Below are 10,608 nucleotides of genomic sequence, written 5' to 3' on the forward strand. Positions count from 1 at the left end.
GTATATAGTGAAGTATGAAAGAGCTGTAAACATGAGATAAAGATATTTTAACAATGTTTAATGAAAAATTATCTATAAGATAGAAAATGTCAAAAATCGTGTTAAGTGTATATATATTGAGCTTAGATTTAATCATACTATATATGTAAGTAAACTAAACATATAACTAGGTAAATCCACGCAAATGAACTTGAATCTTTAACGCTTGATTAACGCGTGATGAAATACCTGAAAAAAAAGAACATAAACACAAAACACTAGAAAACTTATTAGTAATAAATTGTTTGTCAAATCATCATCAAAACTATAGGGTCAACATTTAGGAATCACATGTCTGAGGCTACGTTTTTGCGAACGTCGGCCTTCAACAGGCTCCTAGACTTCGACACGTAATCTAATGCGGTCATTTATAGGGGTTTTCCCGTCATGTGTTCTCCTCCACTGCTTAGGAGGACGACTACGACCTCTAGCCTGAAAAACTACTTGAGATCCATTCGATGGGCCTAAGCGCTCTTTGACCGGAGCTTTGCCTCGATCATCGTGTGAAGGGCCAAGGTGATCTTTGATCGTTATTTTAAAATGGGACAAATCCACACTATCGCAGATCTCAACCAGAGGTGCAGAACTCGATGGAATTAAAGAAACAGGTGCAAGACATCTTATATCTTGACTCTGGCGCGGGTCGGACTTAGGTGACCCGTGGGTCGGGGGGTCGGATTTGGGTGACCCGCGGCTTGGAGGGTCGAATTTGGGTGACCTGCATGCTGGAGGGTCGGATCTGGGTGACCTGCAGGCTGGAGGGTTGGATCTGGCGAACCGTGTTTCCGCGGGTCGGATTTGAGTGACCCACGTTTTGGCGGGTCGAATTTGAGTGACCTGCAGACTGGGCGGTCGGTTTGAGGACCGCGATGGACTGGCGGGTCGGATTTGGTGCCCGGTTTTTCAAACTTTCTGCCGCGGTCTTGGACTTTGGCCTCCATACTCTGTGCAGTCTTTGTGCTTCTTTTTCACTTCTTCTTGCTGTAATCTCTCGGCCTCTTGCCTAAGAATTTGTGTGTGGGCAAGTAGCGTGCGGCGCTTCTAAATTCGCTCCTCAAGTGTTGAACGTATCCTTTTGATTTGGATCCATTCACTTGTTGTTGGTTTGGAAGAGAAGACATCTGCTCGCTGTTGGGGTGCTCGATGCTCCTTGAATTTCAGATATGCTTCGTAACGGATCCTGTCTATCGGCTCCAAAGCCTTAGCAAGCTAAAGCGCGAGGTGTTGGCACTGCCTTTGGTGAGCTCTTTTCGATAAAGTAGGCATGCCTTCAGTATTCAACTCCTTGATTGAGGAGGAGTTCAGATCTGTAACTCCGACTTCATTGGAGGTCGGAGGGGCGTTGCAAGGTGCAGTCACCGTAGCAACGAGGGCGTTGATCTTCCTGCGCTTGCAAAGGGGCGGAGGATCTGGAGGAGGAGAACGACAGATACTCCTCGAACTTTAGTTGGTCGAACTCGTATTCGACCACTTCTTCAACCGGGATGCAGATCAGAGGTTACAACACGACAGCTCCGGCGACGAATCTGTTGGCTCCCACTGTGGTCGCCAGTTTGTTTGTGTCGAAATTGCTGTATTCATTACGGTATTCATTACAACTTCAGTCGTTACAATGAAAACAAAAAGATAGTCTTTTTATAAGACTTTTACATAATAAAAACAAAAATTATAACTCTCGTCAAAACAAACGTAGGGAGATCGTTTATCGGACTTCTGCTTATGCGGGATCTTTGCCTGTGCCGGGAATGTCAATATCCGTGGACCACCTTAGATCTGGATCCGGTTGATGGAAAATTCGGTAGAACTTCGCCTTCACCGAGGAAGTGTTTGATTAAAGCGCCGAAATCGACCAAGTGAAATCAGTAGCTCTTCTCAAGATTAAGACCAAGCCTAATCTTAAGGAACGGTAGAATCAGGCTTCAGATCCTTCGAATAGCTCCTTCTTTATGCTGGAGTTCGCCGAGATCTCGCTAACACTCGCTGAAACTCTTGCTCCTTTGACTCCTCAATCCGGCAGCACCACACCCTCTTGAATAATAACCCGCCTTATAAAATGGAGGCCTTGGGCTGATATTTATAGGACTCGGGTGCGGTTATTTGGATGAGAACAAGTGATTTAGCTCTATTTTCAGTTAACAACAGCCTAATCACGTTTGGGGATGATATCAAGTTAGTTAGGAACCCCTGGAACAGATAAATCCTGCAAAAAACCACTTTAAAACCGTCAAAACGCGTATTGGGCCCCAGACTGCGCGACGGACAAATCCGACCGGCACTTGCGCGGGTCAGACAGATCCGACCCGTGCTTGCGCGGGTCGGTCTGTTCTATTCCGCGCTGGCGTAGGTCGGTCTGTTCTATTCCGCGCTGGCGCAGGTCCGTCGCTTCTGCCGAATTCTTTCTCTTTTTGGTGCTTTTCCTTCCAGGAGTTGTTCTTTTTTTGTCATTTCATGTATTTGGTCGACTTGTTGACTTGTACACCTCGTTGCGGGACTGACCGTCGAACGCACATTGGTTGACGTACGCATGTTGATTGACGCGCATGAACTGGATGACGCACGCGTGTTGACCGACGCGCACGAACTGATTGACGTGCATGTGTTGACCGACGAGCGCGAGAAGGCCAATTGGAGGTGGCTGGTGAGCGCACAAGACACAGTTGGTTCACCATCCCGGTTCATGTACTTATCGGCATCAGATAATCCTCCTAGACTCAAATAACGTCATTCATCATCTTCTCTCTGTCTTGAGCTGTGCGCGGACACCTAGTAGAACCAAATAGAAGTGCATGTACAAACAGGTAAAATAAAGGGAATAAATATAATAGACATGATATAGAAGAGATATCTCATAAATGAAAAGAATCATGTCTCTATTGGCATTCTTGTTTTGATGATGTTTAACAAACAATTTACCACTAATGTTGTTTGTCTAGTATTTGTGCTTTCTTATTTATTATAGACAAACAACGTAGTTAGAGGTTGGATGGATTGTGCCATAACGATCATATCAAATGGAGGTTGGCGGAATTGTGGAGTGAAGCATCGTACAATTCAAGTTCAAGATCCAAATTACAAGCTTCTTCCGCAAAGTTTACCAAGTCATGCTCTTTGAAGACCTTCATCAAGCTTGGGTATATTTAGTATAGGTTTATATTATGTGTGTTTAATACTCTAAGCTCAATATCATATACACACACATTTATTGGTTTCTTCGTATATATATATATATATATATATACATAAGTTTTGGTTTCTATGCATATATAGTTATATATATACATACATAGTTTTTTAGTTTTCTTGTTTTTAAATATGAAATCATATATTTCATATTTACTATTGTATTTTTGAAATCATTGCATAGAATATGCAATTTTAAATATGAAATCATATATTTCATATTTACTATTGTATTTTTGAAATCATTGCATAGAATATGCAATTTTGTGAAAATTCTGTATTCTTAGTTTTTGGACTTAACAATAATCATATACATATTTTATTAAGTCTATATAATCATTGTGCAAAGTTTCAAAATATGGTTTAGCCAAAATATCAAAATTCACATGTTTATATTTTTGTGTTTTAAACTATTTTGTAAAATGATGATTTTTCACAAATGAGAAATGTAATTTGGAAAATTCTTTTTGTAACATGTTTATTTACATGTTTATATACATTTCCCAAAGTTTTATTATTTTTGGACTTCATTTGTTATTTTTAACAATTTTTCAAAGTCTCAAAAATCAGCTTTAAAACCTGTTTTACTGTAGTATCAGATTTCGGTCGACCGCACCGGTCGACCGCTCATATGTTCGTTTGTCGGTCGACCGGTGTGGTCGACCGAGAGCTCGAAATTTCCATCGGTCGACCGCACCGGTCGACCGAATAAGTCTATGTGCGTTTTCTCCGTTTGGAACCTGGATCGCGGTCGACTGTGAGAATTTCCGGTCGACTACCGCTCTGTCAATTCTGTTTCCAATGGCTATTTTTGTTACCGTTGCTGGGGCTGTTTTTGTCGTTTGGTTTGGGTTTTTGGCTGAGATTTTGAATGGGTATAAATACCCCATTGCTGTTCTCTTTCAAGGTAGCTAAGAAGTTTTTAAACAAGGGTTTAAGCTTGTTTAGTTTTGGTTTAAGTTTGTTTTGGGTTTGCTGTTACAAAGAGGAGTTTACATCAACTATTGAAGAGTTCATCTTCAACATTTCATCATCCTCTCTTTGTGTTTTTAGAGAAGTTTCCTTAACTCTATTTCCTAGCATTTCTACTATTGTATTTCATATCAATCTTATTGCTAGTTCTTATTGAGTTAAGTTTTTATTTACTCACTGTTACACACACCCACATTGAGCTTATTGTATCTTTCATACATAGTATAGTTGGGTGGTGAGATCATCTATTATAGAGAACAAATTTATATTTGTTACATTGTGAGTGTTATAAGGTTTTCGGTGAGCTAGAAACCGAGTGTGTTGTGAAGTTTTTGGTGAACTAGAAAACCGAGTATGAGGAGTGAACGTTTTTCGGTGAGCGTTAAAAACCGACACTGTGAGGTATAAACGTTATTCGGGTGAGCGTAGAAAACCCGGTTGTGATAGTGGATTTCTCCCCGGGAGTGGGGAGCGGAGACGTAGGACGGAAGGTCCGAACTCCGTGATCATTTGAGTGTGTTTGAGTTTGTCATTAGCCCATTTGCTTTTGCATTTATCTTATATCGCCAATTGTGCATTGCTCATTTATTTCATCCACTATCTAGTTCTTTTTGTTTACCCTTGTGTTAGTTTATATATCCTTGCACATACATTGTCTATATCTCTTTGTTAGGATATATCTCGTTGTTCATATTGTTTATCCTAGCTCATATATTGTCATATTCATACTTGCTAGGATAACTTGTTAATTAATTTTAATTGGCATATAATCGGATTAGATTAGCATAAGACCCTAATCACCCCCTCTAGGGTCTAACAATTGGTATCAGTGCTTGGTGCTCTTTGATTTAATGTCTAATCGCCTTGAGTTAAAGATCCAAGTTATCCTTTTATGCTAATCTTGTTTTGATTGTATTTTTATCTTGCTTGCATATTTTTACAAATTATGGATATGAATGATGCATCTTGTTTAGGCTATGATTCTAGTATTGCTCCTAAATTCAATGTTCCCTTATGCTCAATGGTGTTTTAGATTTAAAATATTTGTTCAATCTAAAAATATTAATTTATGGGAAGTCATTGATTGTGCTTATATTATGCCCACATTAGAGAAATCCAAGTGGAATAAAAATGATAAAAGATTATTTATTATGAACAAGATCTTGTTGGAATTCTTACATAATGAATTTGATTCATGTTTGTCTAACAAGTTTGTTCATTTTGATAGTGCTTACACCTTATGAAAACTTATTGAAGCACATCAAAGGGACTTGGAGGCAATCTGACAAGCTTTGGAGGATCCCGCTTTAAGTTCAAAAGGAGCTTCATGCACACGAGCACTAGGCGATAGCCCTAGTGAGGTTTGCGAGTTCGAATCTATTAATGATTTACCTAATGATGAACTTGCTTGTGCTAGTGAAAGATTATTGCATGCCTACAAGAAATTACATAAAGATTTTATTGATTTAAAAAGCAAGCATGAAGATTTAAAATCTGATCATGAGAAGTTAGCTTCCAAATTTGATATCATTTATCAAGAAAGTATTGCTCTTCAAGAAAACAATGATATGTTAAATTTGGAAAATAAAAATTTGAAATTGGATATTGCTAACTTGACTCATGACAAAAATAATGCCATGTTAGAAGTAGAGAACATACAAAATGATACTGCTTCCTTTATAAATGACTATTTATGTTCTACTTCTAAAAATGCATATGTGTCTAAAAATAAAGATTTGAATCTTATGAATAAATGCATTTCATCTTTAGATTTAACTTTGAAAATATGCATTAATAATCATAAGAGGCTTATGGATATGTGTGCCAAGTCTAAGTCATCATCCACTCATTATGCACACATATATAGCAAAGTTTACAAATGCTCTAATTGCGGCCGAAAAGGTTATTTATTAAAATTTTGCTATGATGCACACAAACATAAGAATGCTAATGCTCCTTGTGCATCTCATGTAGCTTCTTCATCACATACACATGCACATACTCATCATGTTCATCATAAGCATGCTCATGTGTTTAAATATGATATTTGTGGTCGTTTTGGTCATTTGGCCAAATATTGTTTTGATTTGAAAAATAAATCTCATTTGCCAAATGTTTCTAGTAGACCACATGTTTATAAATGTAATGTTTGTGGTAGATTTGGTCACTTAGGAAAGTTTTATTTTGATAATGTTTCACATTTGCAAAAAGCTTTAAATAATTTACCTTTGTTTGCAAATGTTCCACGTGCACCTTTTAATGGTCAACATAAGCAAATGCTTCCTTTCCATTCTACATATCGGAAGGGTCATTTGAGTGATTATTACTATGACCGACCCCGTGCACCACATGTGCCCAAGAGGGTTCATAACCCTAGGGCTTTGAGCTTGAATGATAGGGGTCATGTCCCTAACCAATCCGGCACCAAGAATTCTTGGATGCCAAAATGATTTTTAAACCAAGAATTTTAGTACTTTTACTTTTTCTTGGTTTTGAAAATTATGTTTTAAAATCTTTTGTTTTCATGATTATTAGTTCTGATTTTAAATGAGAGGTTTGTAGTTATATACCCTCCGGGTTTATTTAGTGTTTATTCCCAAATCATGTTTACCGGATGCTTAAATGTTTATATGGGTTATTACTAGCTCAAGAGCTAGATATGGTTGCCTCTCATGATTTTTTGAGTCAATGATGATTTGGTCTTACGTTTTTGGATTTAAACTTTGATTTATGATTTTTTTTGTTGATTTGTTTTTATTTGAAAACTTTTTGCATGATTCTCATGTTTCTTTTCTTTTGATTTCATAAATCTACCTTTACACATGGTTTTTATGTTCTTTGATATGAGACACTATTTTTCATATTGATATATTTATATGTGTTCTCATTGTCTTTTTGTATGTGAGTTATATTTCGAGACACTATTTTTCATATTGATATATTTATATGTGTTCTCATTGTCTTTTTGTATGTGAGTTATATTTCACATTTTTTAATCTATGCTTTCTCACATATGTATGCCTTCATCTTTGTTGCATATATTTTATATGGCATTTTGATAGGAGGAGCTATTCCCTATTCTATGTTTTATACTCACCTATGCTTATTGATAGGGGGAGCTTTCGCTCTCTTAATTCTTTTGTCCCCTTTTTTGATGTTGTCAAAGGGGGAGAAATATTATGAGTATATTCTTTCTTGTTTATATGCATGTGAATTATAAATTATATATTCATTTCCTTCATGCATATATTTCTTTTTGTAAATTGTTTGTCATCATCAAAAAGGGGGAGATTGTTGGCCTTCTTGTTTTGATGATGTTTAACAAATAATTTACCACTAATGTTGTTTGTCTAGTATTTGTGTTTTCTTATTTATTATAGACAAACAACGTAGTTAGAGGTTGGATGGATTGCGTCATAACGATCATATCAAATGGAGGTTGGCGGAATTGTGGAGTGAAACATCGTACAATTCAAGTTCAAGATCCAAATTACAAGCTTCTTCCGTAAAGTTTACCAAGTCATGCTCATTGAAGACCTTCATCAAGCTTGGGTATATTTAGTATAGGTTTATATTATGTGTGTTTAATACTCTAAGCTCAATATCATATACACACACATTTATTGGTTTCTTCGTATATATATGTTATATATATACATGCATGGTTTTGAGTTTTTATGCTTTGGAGTGTGTTAAGTACTCTAAGCTCAATTATCTATACACACACATTTATTGGTTTCTTCGTATATATATATATATATATATATATACATAAGTTTTGGTTTCTATGCATATATAGTTATATATATACATACATAGTTTTTGAGTTTTCATGTTTTTAAATATGAAATCATATATTTCATATTTACTATTGTGTTTTTAAAATCATTGTATAGAATATGCAATTTTGTGAAAATTCTGTATTCTTAGTTTTTGGACTTAACAATAATCATATACATATTTTATTAAGTCTATATAATCATTGTGCAAAGTTTCAAAACATGGTTTAGCCTAAATGTCAAAATTCACATGTTTACATTTTCGTGTTTTAAACTATTTTGTAAAATGATGATTTTTCACAAATGAAAAATGTAATTTGGAAAATTCTTTTTGTAACATGTTCATTTACATGTTTATATACATTTCCCAAAGTTTTATTATTTTTGGACTTCATTTGTTATTTTTAACAATTTTCCAAAGTCTCAAAAATCAGCTTTAAAATCTGTTTTACTGTAATATCAGATTTCGGTCGACCGCACCGGTCGACCGCTCATATGTTCAGTCGATAGTGGGCAGCAGAGAGTTTGTCGGTCGACCGGTGCGGTCGACCGAGAGCTCGGAGGCTATAAAAACCCTCTTTGATCTCAGTTTTCATGTACTCAAGAAATGTTTTAAACAAGTTTAAAGAGTTTTAAACAAGGGTTTAAGTGTGTTTTAGTGTTTGTTTGGTTTGAAGATTGTTTTCACAAGTGGAGGAGATCATCTTCTTGTTTGGGCTCCAATCTCCATCTCTCCATCTTGTCATCTATTGGAGAAGTTTTCTAAACTCTATCTAGCTTTACATTTGCTTAGTTATTTGATTATCATTCTTTAAAGCTAGTTTTTATATTGAGTTTAGATTTGATTATATTATCTCATTGTTACACACACCCACTTGAGCTTATTGTATTTGCATACATAGTATATTAGGGTTGTGAGAGATTGTAACATTGAGTTGTGCTTCATTGTGTTCTCATCTATTGTAGAGAACAAATTTATATTTGTTACATTGTGAGTGGTGTAAGGTTTTCGGTGAGCTAGAAAACCGAGTGTGTAGTGAAGTTTTCGGTGAACTAGAAAACCGAGTGTGAGGAGTGAACGTTGTTTGGTGAGTGTTAAAAACCGACACTGTGAGGTGTAAACGTTATTCGGGTGAGCGTAGAAAACCCGGTTGTGATAGTGGATTTCTCCCCGGGAGTGGGGAGCGGAGACGTAGGACGGAAGGTCCGAACTCCGTGATCATTTGAGTGTGTTTGAGTTTGTCATTGGCGCATTTGCTTTTGCATTTATCTTATATCGCTAATTGTGCATTGCTCATTTATTTCATCCACTATCTAGTTCTTTTTGTTTACCCTTGTGTTAGTTTATATATCCTTGCACATACATTGCCTATATCTCTTTGTTAGGATATATCTCGTTGTTCATATTGTTTATCCTAGCTCATATATTGTCATATTCATAGTTGCTAGGATAACTTGTTAATTAATTTTTATTGGTATATAATCGGATTAGATTAGCATAAGACCCTAATCAACCCCCCTCTAGGGTCTAACAGTCTCAACTATAATACATCTGATATCTGAATAATGAAAATGTCTCTACATGAATCAACTAAAAATCGTACTAAGGCACACTACCTTTACAATATGAATATGAAACTCTAATATCTGGATAAAACTCAAAACTACAGTGGAGTCTCTACAAGTAAAAATACGCGACTGCGACTATGCCAGAACTCCGTCACCCTGCGGCTCTCCGAAACTCTGGACTACCTAAAAAGTAATTTAGAAGAAAAAGAATAACAACAAGAGCGTCAGAGCGCTACAGTAGGATTACCTCCATCCGCTCCCAAGGGAATGACTACTAGATGGAGTGAATGCTCTATCTATTAAGCATAGTCTACCTAGATTTATTTTTCTAGTATCTAAGTAGGATTAACATTTAAAAACCTACAACACGAGACGTAGTACGTCGAGCGAAATAATCCAAACAAGAAAACCCTCATGTATATACCATAAGTCTCAAATTTTAGATATCTAAACATTAATACCTAACTAAGAAAAGACAATCTAATAAAACCAATAATTAGAAATCCATAACATGAGACTGGTACGTCGAGCGGAATAATCCAAACAAGGAAACCCTCATATATATACCATATGTCTCAAGTTGTGAATTTCTAATCATTGATCCCAACTAAGAAGTAAAGAAGACAGTAAAAGAAATAAGATATCAACACATCGTATTTATAATATCTTCCACTATCACTGGAGAAATAGAATTAAATACCAACACGTAATTTTATATACTTTCAAAAGTATCGTATCTCAGTCATATAGTTCAATGATAGATCGTATTCATAATCGACATCTGCTATACTTAGGTTATCAAGTAATTATATCAGTGCAACGTACTACCATGTAGGTATCCTGAACTCTGTACACGGCTCATTAGTCTCATCGCGATCTCAGTGCATAACATGAGTGCGGGACGGACTACCAAATAGGCATCCTAGAAATACAGCTCACGAGCCTCATCGCACCCTAGTGCAGGACAGACGGCTAGATCAAGCCTCCTAAAATCTGACTCAATGGCCTGTACATGTGGAATATTGACACACTACCTCATGTAGTAATGAACTGAGCTCATCAACGATAT

This window comes from Asparagus officinalis, chromosome 3 (assembly GCF_001876935.1).
Source record: "Asparagus officinalis chromosome 3, Aspof.V1, whole genome shotgun sequence".
NCBI lineage: Eukaryota > Viridiplantae > Streptophyta > Magnoliopsida > Asparagales > Asparagaceae > Asparagus > Asparagus officinalis.